Consider the following 18170-nt stretch of genomic DNA (forward strand, 5'->3'; position numbering starts at 1 on the left):
AATCTATATCTGTGAAACACTATGAAACAAAGAGAAAAGGAAGAGATGAGTTGAGTTAACATACAGTAAAGAACCTGAAAGCTTGTTTTCTTAAGCCCAACGTATACTAATGTTGTCTGCACTGCAATTTTTGTTATCTGAGGGTCCACGAACACCTGTGTGCAGCCCAATTTTTGTGTTCACACTGAAGTGCATGTACAATAATGCATACGAAGAATGAAGAATGCAGACACAACTCAGTGCTGCTTGTAGATAAATAAGCAACTGTGCTGTACATTTGTCGAACTTGTCCATCGCTAAATTTCTGTGGAGACACGGCTTGGTGCGAGATGAAGCGGAAAGCAGAAAATAAAGTTTACCTGGGCCTTTAGTTTTATAAAAAAATTAATTAAAAACATTTGCCTATACAATGTATGCCCATTGGCGGTCCATCAGATGAGCCAAGGATGGCTACGAGAGTAATTAAAATGTATCCAAAAATCAATGAAGCTGAAAAAGGTTGGTTTTTAAAAAAAAATCAATTTCTTTACCAATGTGCATAACTCAGATGCACATAATGTAAAAGCATATTATAATTTCCTATGTCCCACAGGCAAATTTTCGACTTCACAAATCAGCTTAAGGTCAACCAGCTTTCAGTATCACTTCAATGTGTAATCAGATCTGCTATTGGTTGGTCAGTGAAATATAAATTATCAACAATTATATAGAAAAAAATTGTTTGATCATTCTTGATTTACATGTCAGCCCAGCCTCCCATTTCCACTCAATTCGCCACTGTGTAGGATGCCTATTTATTTGACTAGCCTAAATGTACAGTAAATCGAGACAATACAGATTCTTATACGAGTTAGGAAAATATTAAAATTCAAATCCCCAAACCCTGTGTAAAAAGCGTACTCACACACACTCGCCGACTCGCTACAAAATTGCACAAAGCCGCTGCACTCAATAAACTCACCGAACGTTCTAAGGAATGCGGCGATCATTATGACGTTAATCGACCAAACGAGTCTGAGTGATGGGAGACCTACGCTGTTTAGTTGGATTAAAACTTGCAATACAAATACAAAGAGTGACTAAGCATTATTAATTTATGATTGGATACAAAAATTAGCGCTGTTTATTATTTATATTATTTTTAGCCTTTCCAACTGATGCATAAAGTGCTTTCCCGAACAGCAGCACGATACTGATTTTATAGGCTACAATTAAAAAAAAAAAATATCCTACGTTAAGGCTGATATCGCCAGCAAATAGCCTATATCAAAAATAAATCGTTGCACATCTCCTGTGTCCTTGACCTGAAATTTTTCCAGCAGTTTAGCGGCTTGAGATCTCTGAAGCGAAGACAGAGGAGCCGAAACATAACGATGTATATTGTCCAAAAACCTGCTTGAGCTTTTTAAACTATGATTATTTATTTTATTATAATGTATTGATTGAAAAACGGATAATATAATTGTATAATATTAACATAAAAACGGATGTTAAATATTAAAATTCAGCTGTCCATAGAAAAGCAGTGCAGGTTAACATAACATGTCGTTTGCAGCTGAATATGAATTATTATGGGCTGCTGGTGGTGCTTGAGACTACATTTATCATTTTGTGTTTCTGTGAAAAAAGCTAACAATAATGAGGGTATAGCCTATGATCTCTATGCAGGTGGTGGGCATACGCAAAATCCATTTAAAGATAGATTGTCTCATCCCATAAATTTTGCGTCTGAAAGGGAAACTCCTATAAATGCATATTCAATTAGGTCAGCCGCAAAAATAACCCTGTCCATGCCTTTTCAGCGCTAACTGACAGTAGTGCTTTCAACGCCAAAAGGGCACTAATATTAAGGCATAATATTTAGTTTTTTTGCACACACACATGTAGTGTTTCCATGTTTTATGGGGACTTTCCATAGACATAATGATTTTTATACTGTACAAACTGTATATTATATTCCCGTACACTAACCCTACCCCTAAACCTACCCATCACAGAAAACTTTCTGCATTTTTACATTTTCAAAAAACATCACTTAGTATGATTTATAAGCTGTTTTCCTCATGGGGAACAAAAAATGTCCCCACACGAACAAGGATTTCAGATATTGCCATCCTTATGGGGACATTTTGTCCCCATAATGTAGGGTTTACCAGGCCACACACACACACACACACACACACACATACTTGTTTATGTGGTATAGAAGGTCACACAAGTTTGGTGGTGGTATATGGGGACACACCTTTCCCAATGCCCTACAGTGATGATAAAACTATCAAAAATTTTGTTTTGATCTGCAGATCACAAATCTGACTTCAAATGTTCTATACACACAACAGAACAGGGGCCTATACCATGAAGCCGGTTTAGGTGGCTAGCCAGCTATGTTTCAGTTTAGTTTGCGGTCACCCTGGGTTTTAGGTACTATGAAAGTAGCTTGGCTTTAATCGGTGTTCGTCGCCATGGTATCTTACGCTGCACGGCTAACCTGCTCAGGGGCAGGTTATGTTCTGGATTTGAGATCTCAGACTGAAGTTTGACCAATCAGCTGTGAGCAAAGAAACATAAGTGACGTAACTAATTCCCAGCTTCTGTTCTCTGTTGCAATGGCTTCACCTTTTCTTCCAAATCCTGTGGACATCTCCGCGCAAATTGTTAGACGAGCACTTCGTAGAGAACGAGTTTTTAGGGACAGACAAAATCCCCTTGACTTTCCTGATACTTACTTGTATGAAAGATACAGATTTTCCACGGAGGGAATATCTTATCTTTGCGAACTTCTTGAGCCGCATATAACAAATGTGACTCGTCGAAGCCATGCACTTACTGTACCGCAAATGGTATGTATTGCGTTGCGCTTTTTTGCAAGTGATACATACTTGTATGCGGTCGGTGATAACCTTGGGAAAAACACAGTTTGTCGAAGCATTCGCAAGGTGGTCCTCGCACTGCAGCGGTACATAAATAGCTTTATTGTGTTCCCTGGACATTTATCGACCATGTCCATAAAAGAGGGTTTTTATAAAATTGCCGGTAAGATCAGAGCCGATCCGCCCTATACGCTCACTACGCAAGCTGCGTAGGGCCCCGCAAATTACTCAAGGCCCCGCCTCCCCCTCGTGCCATAGCGCCTCAATTAATGTTTACAACATCCATGACAAAATTAAGTGAAACCAGTGGCGGTTCTAGACCATTTCAACTGGGGGGGCCAAGCTGGGGCCAGTTGTACTGTTAGAGGGGCCAGTTGCATTTAGACCTTATTGTTGTCATATCATTTTCTGCACTGCACTGCAGGCATTAACAGGCAAAATACCATGTTTATAATCATTCAACAATGCATTTGCATTTGCATTTCCATTATATTTTTACATTTGCCTTACATATTCAGAATTAGTCACAGTAACTGTAATTGACATGATGTCCTTCTTTCTCTTCATTTTGGTGAGAACTATAGAGCAAAAGCAATGGGGACCAAGAAGCATATTAATTCATTTACTGAAAATAACTGACTTGTAACTACTAACCGTTTACAGGGTTCCTGCACACTTTTTAAAATCGAATTTAAGGCTTTTTAAAACCTGAAGAAATCAAAATTCATACCGTACATTAGGGGTGTGCAATATTGACAAAAATATATCTCAATATTTTCAATGTTTTGTTGATGATTAGATGATATTTTACTGATTGTGTTTTTGTTCTGGTGCCATGGCTGGTTTAGGCCTGTTGTTGACAGCAGACTCACGAAGATATTCATATTTTTTAATATTCTATGCAGTGGTCAGTTAACAGCAGGGACCGAAATTAATTTTTTAATTAATTTATAATTAATTTAATTTGCCACCTTACATTGATTTCCAGGGGCATTTTCACCTATATATGGACATTCTTTCTAAACTTATTTAGAGTTATGAATCACCTTTTATGTCAAATACTAACATTCAAATTATACAGTAATTATACTTATTTATACAATAATACTTAATTATACAATAATTATACAGTACCACTGTTACCAGTCAAATTAAATCATTTAATCAAAATCCATCTTTGCAGTGCAGTCTAGAGGTGACACAGAAGCGGCATTAATATATTTAAACTCCATTTACAATTGCATAAATAAAGCTATGAGATTTTTTTTAAATCAATATTTAAACATGAAATTATTTCTAATTTTAACGTTTTAATTAAAGGGTACTTTAAAAATGAAACTAAAACCGCCAGTAGGCGGCGGCAAGCCACAGTCTTAACAAGCGAGTTGAAGGATTCATTCATTCAACCGATTCGTTCAAACGGCTGATTCATTCGGGAAAGGAGCAAGTGTTTCCTTCAAATCGCGGATTTCAGTCAAGAAATCATCGCTGTCTGTTGCATTGAAACTCTGCTACGGTTTCATTTTGAAATTCTAGTCGGCGAAATAAAGGGAAAACGTCTCGGGTTATGACTATAACCCTTGTTCCCTGAGAAGGGAACGAGACACTGCGTCGTTGAAAACGACTCTTTGGGGACGCTCCCTAAGCGTGCGCCTCTGAAGTATGAATGAAACTAATCCAATCCTGATTGGTGTTGCGTCGTGACGTAACATGTGACGGCATAACCGGATGTATAAAAACGGCGCTGATGCAAACACATACCAGCCTTGCGATGAAGCAAGACGCTCTACGGCCTCTAGGGGCGTGGCAGGACGACGCAGTGTCTCGTTCCCTTCTCAGGGAACAAGGGTTATAGTCATAACCCGAGACGTTCCCTTTCGAGGGAACTCGCACTGCGTCGTTGAAAACGACTCTTTGGGGAACGAATGCCCACTATGCCACGCACCGGAACAAGGCCCGCCCTAAAGTGAAACTGAAACAGGCACAAAACTAGGACGAGAGCACTCGCGCACCAGGCGTACTAGGGAGGTGCAGACCATAAAACCTGATAAAGGTGTGCGGGGTAGCCCAACCGGCTGCCTCACAGATCTCCTGAAGAGGCACGCCCAGTTGGAGAGCCCTAGAGGAAGCCATGCCTCTAGTCGAGTGAGCCCTAACGGCCAAAGGTGAAGGCATATTGCGCACCTTGTAGGCCTCGGTAATAGCCTGAACAATCCAATTACTAATAGTTTGTTTGGACGCAGGGAGCCCCTTTTTAGGTGACCCAAAACACACCAATAGCTGGTCCGACCTCCTCCAGGAAGAGGACCTCTCAAGGTAAATGCTCAACGCTCTGACAGGACAGAGCAAATGGAGCCTCTCTTCCTCTGCCGACACATGAGGTGGAGGATGAAAAGCCTGAAGGACTGTAGACCGTGCCACATTAGAAGGCACCTTAGGCACATAGCCCGGTCTTGGGTTCAAAATGACCTTAACTCCGCCAGGGGCAAACTCCAAGCAAGCTGGCGTTACTGCCAGGGCTTGGAGATCTCCCACCCTCTTAAGGGAAGTAATGGCTAAGAGGAATGCCATCTTGAAAGTCAGATCCTTGGGTGACGCCGACTGAAGAGGTTCGAAGGGGGCAAGGGATAACCCCTCGAGAACCACTGCCAGGTCCCAGGAGGGAACCCTGGACCTGGTTGTCGGTCTCATCCTCCATGTACCACGGAGAAAACGTACAACCAGTTGGTGCCTCCCCAAAGGCCCATCGCCCAGTGGTGCATGGAAAGCCGCAATGACAGCTACGTACACTTTAAGCGTGGATGGGGAGAGACCCGCAGAGAAGCGATTTTGGAGAAACTCCAGAACTGAAGCCACCGGGCAGTTAACTGGATCTAGCTCATGTTCTCTACACCAAGTGGCAAAAACATTCCACTTGAGGCCATACAATCTCCTAGTAGACGGAGCCCTAGAGTTAAGTATGGTATCAACCACCCCCTCTGATAACCCAGCATTTAAGTACTGGACCCCCTCAGGGGCCAGACCCACAGCTTCCACAACTCTGGGCGAGGGTGGAAAACTGTGCCCTCCGCCTGAGACAACAGATCCCTCCTCAGAGGAATCTGCCACGGCGAGTCTATCAGGAGTGATACGATGTCTGAAAACCATACTCGGGCCGGCCACAACGGGGCTACCAGAAGAAGACTGATGCCCTCCTGACGGACCCTCTCTAGGACTCCCGGAAGCAGAGCAACGGGGGGAAAAGCATACAGGCGAAGCCTCGGCCAATCCTGTACCATGGCATCCAACCCCAGCGGGGCTGGATGGGTGAGGGAAAACCAAAGGGGACAGTGGGACGTCTCTTGAGACGCGAATAGATCCACTTCCATAGGTCCGAACCTCTGCCATATTAGCTTCACCACCTCTGGGTGAAGTCTCCACTCCACGGGCCTCAGCCCCTGCCTCGACAGGATGTCTGCTCCCCGATTCTGAACCCCCGGGACATATATTGCTCTGATAGACAATATTTTCCCCTGGGACCAAAGAATAATCTGATGCGCCAATCTGGATAGAGGGCGCGATCTGAGTCCCCCTTGTCGGTTCAGATAAGCTACCACTGATGTATTGTCCGATCGTACAAGGACATGGTAACCCTTGATGTCTGGAAGGAAGCTCCTCAGAGCCCTGAACACAGCCAACATCTCCAGGCAATTTATATGCCCAGAATGATGATGGTCCTGCCACAGACCCCTGGCAAAGCGGCCGTCCATGACCGCGCCCCAGCCAGTGAGGGAGGCGTCTGTCGAAACGGTTTTCCGGCGACACGACGCTCCTAACACTGGCCCTTGGGACAGGAACCAAGGTTTCTTCCATATTAATAGAGAACGAAGGCATCTGCGCGTTACTCTGATTATACGAAATGGATTCCCCTTGGGGGAAAACCCCTTGGCTTTCAGCCACCACTGGAGGGGCCTCATATGTAGAAGGCCCAAAGGTATAATGTTGGATGCCGCTGTCATGAGGCCCAGCATCCTTTGAAACCTCTTCACAGTGATGGGCTGGCCTAGCTTTATCCCAGAAACCATTGTCAGGATGGACTCGATTCGTGCGGGAGACATGTGTGCCCGCATCGTAACCGAATTCCATACCACGCCCAAAAACGTTGTTTTCTGAGCTGGTTCCAACACGCTTTTTTTCGTGTTGAGTCTCAACCCCAATTCCTGAATGTGGCCAAGGACGACATCTCGATGCCGAACCGCCATTTCCCGAGACTGGGCCAATATGAGCCAGTCGTCAATATAATTCAGTATACGGATGCCCTGAAGTCTTAATGGAGCCAGAGCTGCATCCATACACTTCGTGAACGTGCGGGGAGAGAGTGCTAGGCCGAACGGAAGAACCCGACACTGATATGCTTCGCCCCCGAAAGCAAACCTTAGGAACCTCCTGTGACACGGAAGGATGGAGACATGAAAATAGGCGTCTTTTAGGTCTATCATGACAAACGAGTCCTCGGACCTGATTTGATTCACAATGATGGGAATCGTAAGCATTTTGAACCTGAATCTCCTCAGAGACCGATTCAACTGCCTTAGATCCAAAATCGGCCTTAGCCCGCCATCCTTCTTTGGAACTATAAAGTATCGGCTGTAAAACCCGGACTCTCTGTCTGGTGGGGGAACAATTTCTATAGCCCCTTTGACCAGGAGAGCCTGTACTTCTTGTTCCATGACCCGAGCCTGTTCTGGAACCACTGTAGTCGGCACCACCCCTGCAAACCTGGGAGGTCGGTGACCAAACTGCAGTCTGTATCCTTTTTCTATTATATTCAGGACCCATAGAGAAATATTTGGAAGAAGGCGCCACCCCTCTACAAAATTTACTAAGGGAACCAGCCTCTCGAGACTGGCCTCGGTTGTTTCTCGAGCACTGTTCTCGACCCTCTGACACAGCGAACTGGCAGGAAGCGGACAAGAACGATTTTGTGACCATAGTCGGTGCTCTCTTGCAAGCTTTTGGGGCGAACGCCACGGTGTGCGTTCGCTGGAAATCGATGCGACCCGAAGCGTCCAGGACGGCGGGACAACATCTCTTTCCAGAGGGCTCCGTTGTGAAAACAACCTCGGTTGCTCCCTCACGGGGGGGACAGCCCTCAGAGGTCCTACCAGATTGGCTAGGACCTCTTTCCTGAAGCCCTCTTTGCCTGAATGACGGCCCTCAAGTCGCCCTTCTGGCCAGAGGATTTAGAGTGAGAACGTTTCCTCTGTTGCCAAGCTCCCTAGGGAGGGGCTCGAGAGGAAACGCTCTCCTTTTGCTCCAGGCGATGGGAGGAGCTGGCTGACGGCTGAGGCTGGCCACTTGGACCAGCCCTCCTAGACCTAGATCTAGATCGGCGAGGAAGATACTGCTGAAAAGCTGCTGACTGTTTTTTCGCCTCCTGAAACCTGTCGACAACGGTGTTTACTGCGTCGCCGAACAGGCCAGAAGGCGATAACGGGGCATCCAACAAAAATGATCTGTCCTTATCCTTAATACCGGACAGATTAAGCCATAGATGCCTCTCTGTGGCCACCAAAGCTGCCATGGAGCGGCCAATAGCACGGGCCGTCTCCCTAGTGGCTCGGAGAGATAAATCAGTTGCTCTTCTAAGTTCCGCAATATCTTCGGGTGTTGGGCCCTCACCCTCATCTAGGTCTTTTAGGATATCGGCCTGGTACGCCTGCAAGATTGCCATAGAGTGCAGGGACGCACCAGCCCGACCAGCCGCCATATAAGCCCTGCCCACCATCGCAGAAGTGTCCCTGCATGGTTTGCTGGGCAGCGCCGGGGCTTTAAGCGAAGATGCCGCTTGGGGAGAAAGATAGCTCGCCAAAGCTTCCTCCACCCGCGGCATCTTGCCATACCCCGACTCTCTCGCACCCACCACATTACTATAATCACATAACGTAGGTGATGAAATACGAGATGAGTGGGGCTTTTCCCAGGATCTCGAGATCTCTTTATGAAGATCCGGGAAAAAGGCAAGCCCCGGCGATGAGGCTGTGAGCGATGCTGCAGGAATCTCTCGTCTAACTTGCTCTGACGAGAATCATCCTGCTTATCTTGTGGCCAACTAATATTGAGTCTGGGCACAGCACGCGTCACAACCTCCACTAACTCCTCATACGCGGGAACATGAGTCGGCGAGTGTGACTCATGTTCCCCGCTCCCGATGCTGATCACATCCACTTCCTCGGAAGCGGATAGTTCAAGCACCGGGCACTCGTCACGGGCAGAAGAAGCCGCAGCGCGGGCTTCTGCATCATGAGCGAGTGTTATAGAATCCACAGATGATGCACGAGAAAGTGCCTCAGCAGTCTCGTTCTCATCTGCGAGATCCTTTTGCGATCCCCACGATCTAAGCCTCCGCGCCGCCTCAACGGACGCGGGACCTGAACCGCAAGGATCGCGAGCTTGGCCATCTTTATCAAAAACAGCCAAGCGGGAGCGCAGCACTCTCTAATGGGAGTGCTTCACAATGTGTACAGGGATCACAGGCAGCTCCCTCGAGAGCTGCCTGTGCGTGCTGCACTCCCAAACAATTCACACATAGTGGATGCGTGTCCCCACCCGTGATAAATCTAGGACAGGGGTGCACACATCTAGTGAATTGCTCACTCGCCATACTTTCACTTTCAAACAGACAATACAACACCAAATAAGACAGACAGTTTTCAACAGATAGCGCTTGCTGAAGAGCGAAAGCTGGTATGTGTTTGCATCAGCGCCGTTTTTATACATCCGGTTATGCCGTCACATGTTACGTCACGACGCAACACCAATCAGGATTGGATTAGTTTCATTCATACTTCAGAGGCGCACGCTTAGGGAGCGTCCCCAAAGAGTCGTTTTCAACGACGCAGTGCGAGTTCCCTCGAAAGGGAACAATATTGACAATATTGTGTCTAAAAAGTAACGCCCAATGGTAACTTATTGTTAATTTAACTGCATGTTGTATAAGATCAATAGCACAGTTGCAATTGTGGACGGGAAAACGGAACTCTTGCTGATGTGATATTCTAATATAAGAACATAATATGATATAAATATAAGACATAAACTAATTTGGGGTCATAGCCTACCTATGAACCGCACACAGCAGTGAAAGGACGAGAGACAAATGCGATGTCAGCTCACAGTGCCTCTTATACAGTTAAAACATTGATAACTATATCATGATAGACAATACACATCGCACACCCGATACGCACATAAAGAATGAACTTGCAACTGAACTGACATTTACCAGCTTTCTCCTTCTCTCCTCTCTCGCGTGCAGGAGACAGACGTTATTCTGCCGCGATTCCCGCGAATGTGATGCGAATTGTCACGTGAACAAGCAAATCCACAAAGATAGAATAATAAAAAAAAAATATGCATACAACGATAACAACGATAGCAAAAAAACAGTTTTGTAAAAATTATTTCACACTCCACATTTAGGGGGGCCACAGGGGGGGCCAAGCTTGTTGTCACAGGGGCACGGGCCCCCCTGGCCCCCCCTCTAGAACCGCCACTGAGTGAAACTATTCTTCTGGTCACGAAAAGAGGGGGGAAAAAACATGAGAGTGAATTGCGGGAAAAACAATCAGGTAAACTTGTGTTCTCTCCTCTCCAAGTTTGATGTCAGCAAAGTTAAGTTTATGTGCATTTCTACTGTGTTTTTTCGGTCTTGCTAACCTAGCTGGGCAGGCAGTCAGTGCATCTCTTGCATCACTTTGTGCCTGACAAAAGTGAGAGTAAAATACAATTATTTATTACGTTTGTTTTTGATGAACGACAAAGTGCAACGGTGTTTGTTTACTGCAGCTCGGAAAAGATAACCGCGTCGCGTGTGTTATCATGCGTTCATATGCGCGCGCACGAAATTAAACGCGCATTTTTCAAGCAGAAATATATGTGGAGACCACGACCAGACATACTGTACAATATATGGGCGTGAATGATGGCACTCCTCATCAAAGTACACATTATACAGTAAATATACTTTTAAAACAAGACACTGATTATCTAGTCTCAGTCAATGTGTAGTTAAAAACTCTAAACAACTGCACTAATTATACAAGATGGAAAGCAATGTATTGACAATTTGACTACTGATTTATTGGCTATATTGAATTTTAAATGTTGAATAGCTAGCTGGACATACTGGTCAATATGGATGGACATCCCTCAGTAAATATTAATCATAAATCAAAAATTGCTTCAACATGCATAATAAAAAAAACCTTTAACATGCTATGGCAAGCCATTTTAGATTTTATTCATTTACAGTTCATGCATTTTTGATATCAAGAATTTTTTTTTTTACTATTTGCAATGTGAATTCTTGATTATTTTTACTATAGGGCCCCTTAGTTACATTTTTATTAACCAATGTCTATTTTTGATATCAGGAATTACATGTTCACTTATACAAAAGTTAATTTTTTATATCAATGATGTCATCACTCACAGGGATTATTGATATCTGCATCACTAGTTCACTAGTTAAATATTACAAGAGCCAAGTCATAGTATTAATAGTATTTTATATTTGAAAATGAATAAAAGGAAATTGGGAGCCAGTTTGAATGGGTCTGATGCAGCTTATAAAATGAGTTATCTATAATTTGCAGGTGCTATGCTTAAGTTTGTCAGTAGAGGAGATGCTGCCAATCAGCCAATATTCTATAGAAATACTCTATTCAATAAATATTGGTTGTTTGAACCTCATTCTGTTCTATATTTTTGTACTTATTCTTTAACTGTTTTGTTTAAAGGAGGGAGGATTGTATTGGGAGCACTGAAGTGTCAGGTGTGACTGTGTGTAAATGGCAATCGGTTTACATAGCTTTTGCCAAGTAAGACATGGTCCTGGATCAACATATTTTGTTGATCCTGGATCAACATTCCTGTCCCAAAATGTAGTCCTTACCCAATCCCTACCCTTAAACATAACCCTACCCATAACCCTTCCCTAAAATCAGAGGGTAATGATCAGTGAATAACACTGATGTTTAAGGACTTCACCCTGATTCTAAGCCTAAACTTGACATAAACTGTAAACTTGTCCCTCAAATCTGATTGGTTGATTGGAAAGTTGATCCAGGATCAACAAAGATGTTGATCCAGGAACATGTGGTACTTGGTGAAATCACGTTCACCCACGGGGTCAGGTAGAGGGCCCCTTAGCAGAATTTTGCTTAGGGCCCCAGGGAGGTCAGGATCGGCACTGGGTAAGATATATTGAGTGACAGAACAAATTTAACCTTTCACATTCAGTAGTTTTTTTTTTCTTCAAAAAGCAGATTTCACTTAAAGCACTTAAATGTATTATACAATAGTTTACAGTAGCTACATGTTAAGAATGGTTTTAAATGCGTAGCCTATTTTTTTTTTTTTATTCCTATGATAGGATTCCCTAGAGTCATTGGAGCAATAGACTGCACACATATTGCAATCTCCACAGCTCTAGGAGAACATGAGGCGGATTATGTGAACAGAAAGTCCTTTCATAGCCTTAATGTTCAGGTAGGGCTGTGAGATGATTTTTATTTGCAATTTAGATCAATCTTTAAATGAATAGTAACTAACAGATAGGACAATGATTTACTGTACATTTCATCTGCAGATGACTTGTGATCATGAATGCATGATCACAAGCTTGGATTCCAAGTGGCCTGGCTCAGTGCATGACTCACGAATTTTCCGTGCGTCTATGTTGTGTCAGCGCTTTGAGGAAGGCAAGTGAAATTTGGCACAGTACAAAATACTTTAAACGTGTTCATTTTAATTGTGACAGCAAAACTTACACAATTTTCCCTTTTCTGTGGCAGGGCTTTTTGATGGCCTGTTGGTAGGAGACAGGGGTTATGCATGCCAGAGGTTTTTGCTAACCCCCTATCCTGACCCTCAAACAGGGCCACAAAACCGCTTCAATGTGGCCCTCAGTAAAACCAGGGTCAAGATCGAGATGACTTTCGGCATCCTAAAGGCACGTTTCAACTGCCTTAGACGCTTAAGAGTGTCACCAGAGCAGGCATCACAGATAGTGGCTGCATGTGCCATTCTGCACAATATAACCACTCTCAGAAAGGAGCGAGTACCACCACACAACCAGCTTCTACCCGATGAAATTGACCCCATCACACTTGACCACTCAGCTGGCGCAGCTGTCAGAGATGCAATCACAACACAATATTTTACTTAATAAAAGCACATTAACACTGCAGATAGGTCTCATTGTTTTATTGGTCATGTGGCTAGGGAGGAAGAAAGAGAGCAAGAGAAAGTTCCATTAATAAACATTCATAGTGTTCATACTAAAGGATTACTTGGTTAAATAAGTTCACATACTGAGATCTGTTTTTTTCCAGCTGTTTGATCTCCAATTTAATTTTTTTTATTTGGAGCCTCCTCAGCTCACAGTCCAACTCTTTTAGTGAACAGTCTAGTTCTAGACTCCTTTTGTAAAGGGCCCTGACTGAGTCGGTTTCCACCTGAAACAATCATCACAAGTTTTCTGGATGTTAATCAAGAAATCACAAAAAGTGGCATGCCTTACAAGCATAGGACTGACTGTAATTTATGTCAAGGGTTTAAAGTATTACCTTGTTCACATTCCTTCTGTAGCCCATTGAGGTAGAGGCTTCAGTTTCTGGGGCAGGTTGTGAAAAATCCTACAATAAAAGAGATGTGTAAGGGTCAGTCACTTAATTATGACATTTAAATGTGTGCCATAATAAAAAGCCCAATGCATTCACCTCAGCAACTGCCTCAGGACACACAGACAGAGTGTCTTCATCTGCTTCACCCTAATAAATAAAAGTAGGCCAATATAAAGCATGCAACTGTTGTAAAACTGTTGTGTTTTGTCTGCTGTATACTGACCTCTGTGTGGGAGACTGTGTGCATGTGTGCTGGTTTCAACAGGGACACTGTATTTCCCTCTACTGCAGAATAGAGTCAGCCATATTTAACACTTTTTAAAAATTAGTAATGCATTGCACACACATACCCAGTGTCACTTGCTTCGAGGAGCCAGCACCAGGGTCAGATTGCACAGCACCTGCACCCGTGGAGTAATCATAGTTTAAGGCTCAAAGCCTGAATTGACAGAAAGTTGATGAGCTGCTTCATGGTACCAATAAAGCCTGATTGCATCAGTTTGGTTTTGTCAACTCGAACAAACTCAGGGTTACAGGATTGGTTTAAACTACCATCATGGTACAGGCCCCAGAAATTATATTTTGGTGGTATACAAGGACATTCCCGCCCATCCTAAAATGTTCCCGCCTATGACATAATTGTGATTTCTGGGGCCCAACCGGATTATGAGGACACTCATTTTACAATACACAAAATATGTAATTTCAGTGGATTACAGGGACCTATGTGTTTTACAGGCACATGACCACACACACACACAACACAAACGTGACAACATGGTGTATTACCAAGACTAAGGTGATTTAAGAGTACTGGATCTTAAACACAATACACAACTGCACAATCCAACATTATAAGGATGAGTGTGTTTAATGGTACATGCCCACACACACACACACACACACACACAAACCTGACGATATGGTGGATTACCAAGACTAAGGTGATTTAAGAGTACTGGATCTTAAACAATACACAACTCCACAATCCAACATTACAGGGACCAGTGTGTTTTACCTGCACATGACCACACACACACAAACAAGACAACACTGTGTATTACCAAGACTAAGGTGATTAAAGAGTCCTGGATCTACAAAAAAAAAAAAAAAAAAAACACATTACAGGGAGTGTTTTAAAAGTACTTTAATTACAACTTAACATTTGGAAAAAAATTCCAGATATTAATCATTCAAACCTTTCCCCCCCAAAAAAGACAAAACAGCCGTTTTAAAACCGGCACATTTTAAATGTTATTAAACAGGCATTGAAATGTATTAAGATAAACTTACTGAACATGCAATGGATGCTAATCACATGAGAAACTTTTATGAGAGACTCTAACCAAAATGAATAATTCTGTGAGCATTTCTTCACCCTCATGTTGTTTCAAACCTGTATGACTTTCTATCTTCAGTGGAACACAAAAGGAGACGTTTAGCAGAATGTTAGGGCCAAACTCAGCCTCACCTGGAATAGAGTTACAGACACAAGTTTACTGTATAAACACCTGATAGAATAGAGATACAGAGACGAGTTTACTGTATAAACACGCAGTAAACTCATGTCTGTAACTTTTCTCAGGTGTTTATACAGTAAACTCGTCTCTGTATCTCTATTCTCTCGAGTGTTTATACAGTAAACTCGTCTCTGTACTGTATAAACACCTCATAGAATAGATGTAAACTCGTCTCTGTATCTCTATTCTATCAGAAGGTGTTTATACAGTAAACTCGTCTCTGTACTGTATAAACACCTTCTGATAGAATAGATGTAAACTCGTCTCTGTATCTCTATTCTCTCAAGTGTTTATACAGTAAACTCGTCTCTGTATCTCTATTCTCTCAAGTGTTTATACAGTAAACTCGTCTCTGTATCTCTATTCTCTCAAGTGTTTATACAGTAAACTCATCTCTGTATCTCTATTCTCTCAGGTGTTTATGCAGTAAACTCGTCTCTGTACTGTATAAACACCTTCTGATAGAATAGAGGTAAACTCGTCTCTGTATCTCTATTCTCTCAAGTGTTTATACAGTAAACTCATCTCTTTATCTCTATTCTCTCAGGTGTTTATGCAGTAAACTCGTCTCTGTACTGTATAAACACCTTCTGATAGAATAGAGGTAAACTCGTCTCTGTATCTCTATTCTCTCAAGTGTTTATACAATAAACTCATCTCTGTATCTCTATTCTCTCAGGTGTTTATACAGTAAACTTGTCTCTGTATCTCTATTCTATCAGAAGGTGTTTATACAGTAAACTCGTCTCTGTATCTCTACAGAGACGAGTTTACTGTATAAACACTTGAGAATAGAATAGAGGTAAACTCGTCTCTGTATCTCTATTCTCAAGTGTTTATACAGTAAACTCGTCTCTGTACTGTATAAACACCTTCTGATAGAATAGATGTAACCTCGTCTCTGTATCTCTATTCTCTCAAGTGTTTATACAGTAAACTAGTCTCTGTACTGTATAAACACCTTCTGATAGAATAGATGTAACCTCGTCTCTGTATCTCTAATCTCTCAAGTGTTTATACAGTAAACTCGTCTCTGTTTTTCTATTCTCTCAAGTGTTTATACAGTAAACTCGTCTCTGTACTGTATAAACACCTTCTGATAGAATAGATGTAAACTCGTCTCTGTATCTCTATTCTCTCAAGTGTTTATACAGTAAACTCGTCTCTGTATCTCTATTCTCTACAGAGACGAGTTTACTGTATAAACACTTGACTGTATAAACACCTTCTGATAGAATAGATGTAAACTCGTCTCTGTATCTCTATTCTCTCAAGTGTTTATACAGTAAACTAGTCTCTGTATCTCTATTCTCTCAAGCTTTTATACAGTAAACTCGTCTCTGCATCTCTATTCTCTCAAGTGTTTATACAGTAAACTCGTCTCTGTATCTCTATTCTATCATGTGTTTATACAGTAAACTCGTCTCTGTATCTCTATTCTATCAGGTGTTTATACAGTAAACTTGTGTCTGTAACTCTATTCCAGGTGAGGCTGAGTTTGGCCCTAACATTCTGCTAAACGTCTCCTTTTGTGTTCCACTGAAGATAGAAAGTCATACAGGTTTGAAACAACATGAGGGTGAAGAAATGCTCACAGAATTGCCTTTTGCTCACAAACCACTGCTGCCATAAGTTTCTTAAGTTATGAAAATAACAAAAACAACAAAGTAATAATCAAAATAGAACAACATTAAATAAGACACATGATGTAACTTTACTTGATTTGGGGTTTCCTTTTTAAACTGATTCCACGATTTCTGACAAAATCTCTGATGTTTTGTGCAGTTCGCCTTGCCAAAACAGGATCTTCAGCGGTCTTACACTGCAGGCATTCAGTCAGTGTGGCCAGTTTCCCTTTGGTTACATGTGCCTTAAAATGTTTCATTACAGCGCTAACTTCCGCATTCGACCAGCACACTTTTTGTCCTCTCCGTGGGTTTTCAATTTGTGCCTCACTCTCATTCTCTGTACAGAATAATAAATACGTTAGTAAGCTCTAACTATATGAGAGCTCATGTACTTACAATGATGGTTGTATACCAATTTAAACCTCAGGTACCTTGCGAAACTTCAGTGGTTTCCTCAATGGGCATCTGATGAACATCTGCAAGAAATCAGTTATATACCAATCAGGAAACTTGGATGTAACTTAAATTTACAGAACTCGATGTTAACTGTTTATAAACCGGATATCTTGATGACATTAATCTCTAGAATAATATTTTAAATATTTTGTTTGTAAATATCATCAGCCTGTTAAACAGCTGCTTTTTAAAACTTGTGTTCATTTGTCATTTATCTGTTTTTGGCGAATTTATTGGTTAATCTCTAATTTCAATAATATTCTGCTAGAAAAGTTGCAATTTATGCATAATATACAGTATAATTGTATCTATGCATTTTATATATGCCAATAATCTAATGAAAATGATGGGTTAAAATAATAAACAAATAAAGAAGTGTGAAGTCCGCACACTGGAAATTAATGCTCCAAAGGATTTATTAAAAGGCAACGTTTCGACCCTCAGGTCTTCATCAGGCACAATACCAATGTAGAGTGAAGTCAACTTTAAATAGACACAGGTGATCACCTTAAAATAATAAACAAACATGTTCATAAACTTGACACATACCAAAATCACTGGAGACACCTGCAGCTCCAGCAGGAGCATCATCCTCAGACAGGCTCTCATCAGGATCACTGGCATCACAATCCGTCAAACTGATCTCATCTTGAAGAAAAAGTGAAATTTAGAACATAAACATCTACATATTTAACATGTACTCAAAAGTAACTTGTGAAAAATGAAAATTAGACTACACCCTACAGTGTACCCAATGGATACAGTGTACGTCACATGAATTAAGTTTCCTTAAATCTTCCTATGAGTGTAAAATATCCACTGTACTGCCTACACTCGGATGGACAAGACAAGTCATCTTCATTTATATAGCGCTTTTAACAATGTAGATTGTTCCAAAGCGGCTTCACAGTGATAAACGGATAATTTACATTAACATACCTTCTATCTCAATGTCATCAAGCGATTTGCCTTGAATATTAGGAAGACAGCCCTTTTCCATGGCTAGCAATAACTTGGATATTTTAG

Source organism: Siphateles boraxobius, unplaced genomic scaffold (assembly GCF_051911475.1).
Source record: "Siphateles boraxobius isolate OS27281-9 unplaced genomic scaffold, OSU_SipBor_1 26, whole genome shotgun sequence".
Lineage (NCBI taxonomy): Eukaryota > Metazoa > Chordata > Actinopteri > Cypriniformes > Leuciscidae > Siphateles > Siphateles boraxobius.